Genomic DNA, 3,491 nt, shown 5'->3' on the forward strand with positions numbered 1-3,491 from the left:
AAGTGTCTCAACGACCCCACCTGCAAACTGAAGAAACAACACTTTATAATTCCGCTTCGGGAGCTGACAGCCCAATGGCCTAAATGTGGATTTTACCAGTTGAAAATCTCCCCACCCCTGGCCTCATCCCATGAGCAACCCTTCCTCGCATCCCCGCCTCCTTGACCCGACACAACTTGTCCATCTTCTCTTCCATCCTACTGACCAATCCCCATAAGCCCCCACCAGCATCCACCTGTCACCGTCCCACCTACTATTCCCCAGCCCCACCCCTCCTCCCTATTTATTTCAGAGCCCCCTTCCCCTCCCCATTTCTGAAGAAGGGTCCCCACCCGACACGTCAGCTTTCCTGCTCCTCTGATGCTGCATAGCCTGCTGTATTCCTCCAGCTCCACACAATATGGAGATAATTTTTTTTCTCATTTATGAAGTCTGTGTGCACGTTTTGGGGCTATTTAGCAGGTTAAACATATATGCTACCATATTAATGGCTTCGTACCATTTGCAACTATTGCATCGTCATTGAAAATAATTCTTGTTGGATGGCAAACCAATAATTATGTTTATTAAGAAAGTTTATGTAGAAGGCACTCCAGTTTCCTCCCACAGTCCAAAGATGTACAGGTTAGTAAGATTGGCCATGCTAAATTGTCCATAGTGACCAGGTTAGCTAGATTAGCCAAAAGGAACTACAGCGTTGGGGTGGAATGCCTCCAGAGGGCTAGTTTGGCTGAATGGCCCGCTTCCACACTAAAGGGGTTATGTGGCTTAATTTCCCCAGGCCTAAGTGGATTTTATGTTGTTTTTTAGAAGTGAACCAATTTACCAAGGCTTTCTTGAATCAATTTACCGAGGCTTTCTTGAATCAATAAAAAAGACTTGAGTTTATTTATTGCTAAAAGCAAAGATAAATAGTCATTCAACACATGTGCACATAGAACATAAATAAAAGGTGAGTCCAAAAAGAATAAAAGATACATGGTCAGTCACTGAATTGTTTGCAAGGGGCAGTTACTTGAATATTGCAGCCATTATAGTGGATGTTACTGAAAGGTTTGAGGTTGATAGTTCAGATAAAGTTTGAGATTCTTACCTTTGTAGGTTAATTGAAGCTCTTTCTTTCTGAATCCTTTCAGAAGCAGCTGACTGGCAGCACTTTGAACAAGAGAGACTTTTTTCCCCATCGTTTTACATACCTTGCACGGGTGTTGAGATTGTTGATTGCACGGTTGTAATATCACACCACCTTGGTCCAGGCAGAAGGATATTAGGCCACAGATAAACATTGACCAGGGTTGAAGTTCATTTTAAACCCCTATCCCTCTGTAGTAAAAAAGGGAACATACAATTCTTTATCCTCCAAACTGCTTTCATTTTGTACTATCATGTTCACAGTTTAAATACTCCCAAAAGATTACAAATTCAGTGTGTAGCACATTTTTCTCCCCTTGAAGCTTATTTGACACTTCATCAGGTGTGACATTCCAGAACCTCTTTCTTCAGGCAGCCACTGAATTTAGACATCCATCAACTTTTAGTTGTATGTCCTTTTTCTTCAAAAAAAAACACATTATAGTTCAGAAATAAGGGGAACTGCAGATGCTGGAGAATCTGAGACAACAAAGTGTGGAGCTGGATGAACACAGTAGGCTAAGCAGCATCATTTGAGCACAAAAGTTTGATAAGTGCATAGGAAATCTGGGGTTAGGATCTATGGTCAGAACAGTTGTGGCCCGTGGTGTAGTGGGAGTAAAGTCACACTATGATTTGGTTCTGTTTAACATTCACTTTTTTTAATGAACACTTTCCCCAGATTTGTCACTGTCACGCTGAAATATTCCGCTCCACCCTTCATCTCCTCTTGATTTCAGCTTACCAACTTGGCTGCTCATGCAAATTCTAAGCTCTCTGCATGAGACATCATCCAAAATGCTGTTGCCCACATCCTAATTCGCAGCAAGCCCTGTTCACACATTACCATCCTCACTGAACCTATATTGGCTCCTGGTCAAGATTTTTAAAATTCTCATGTTTGTTTTCAAACCCCTCCATATCCTCACTCAGCCCTGCCTGTCTCTGTTATCTCATCTAGGCTCCCAACACTCCCAGACATTGGAATTCCTTTCAATCAGACCTCCCATATTTCCCACAGTTTCAATCTCTCTGCCAATGGTGGCCAAGTCTTCTGTTGCTTAGGTCCTAAGCTTTGAACTATCTTCCCAATGAATTCTCTTCTTCTGTATCTCATGTTTCTGCTGTAAAACAATTCTTAAACTCTCCTCTTACACCAAGCTCTGACTTATAATCTCCTGTTGCGGCACAGTGTCATATTTAGTTTGACAATGCTCCTTTCAAACCTTGGAACATTTCAGTACATTACAGCTGATATATCTATGTGCTATTTTAAATAGATTTGTCGAGTTTACTGTCATTTCTCTTTAGGATTAGAATTAAGTTTTATTGTCACGTACTCAAGTACAAAAACACAGGGATATGTTGAAAAGTGTGTAATGTCGCCAATCATGGCATCACCCGAGGGACGAAGATTCCTAGTTACACATCTTAGGTACTAAAATAGATTTTAGAATGAAGTTGCATGAAAACACTACTTAAACAAGAAACAAGAAACTGTAGCAGCCCAGAACAACACCAGAATGAAGAAGAATATCTCCACCAAGTATTCATAAACAACAGATAACCAAACAACTGGGTCAGAAGATACCTATTACACGAACAACACCAGCAAGTTACGACACACCCCGACACACTCATCACACCATCTTACATCATGAACACTTTCCCCCGATCTGTCACTGTCACATAGCACAAGGCTACTATGACCACTGGGCATCAGACTAGCACACAAACCCACATCAACCCTACGCCAACTGCTCACCTGAACCAAAGACCCCTTACCCACTATGGACAGAACCAATGTAATATATAAGATTCCCTGCAAAGACTGTGAGAAACATTACATTGGACAGATAGGAACAAAATTAGCCACATGAGTACACAACCATCAACTAGCAACAAAAAGACACAAGCAATATTCTCTCATTTCCATCCACACGGATCAGGAGAGCCATCAGTTCAATTGGGACAACACCAGGATCCTGGGACAAGCAAAGCAGAGACAAGCATAGGAATTCCTAGAAGCCCGGTTCTCCACCAAGAAGGACACCAACAAACACATAGAACTAGACCCCGTATACACACCACCACGAAGGAAAATTGGAAGTGAGGTAACCCAGCTCAATGGACCCCAGGGTTTAAAAACCAGGCGGGAAAACACAACAGCGCTTCATTGGAGCTGGCACTGATGATGTTACCCAGCAGGGTAATGAAACATCTATGGAGCAACGAACCAGATTGGCGAGCCAATCAATCACAATACCCACAAACAGCACTACAAATCTACGTTAAAACCCAGAGACTAAGGTAGATTAGGCACAAAAATACAGAAATGAAGAAAAGAGCTAAAGTTCTAT

The sequence above is a fragment of the Stegostoma tigrinum genome, chromosome 13, assembly GCF_030684315.1.
Source record: "Stegostoma tigrinum isolate sSteTig4 chromosome 13, sSteTig4.hap1, whole genome shotgun sequence".
NCBI classification, from domain to species: Eukaryota; Metazoa; Chordata; class Chondrichthyes; order Orectolobiformes; family Stegostomatidae; genus Stegostoma; species Stegostoma tigrinum.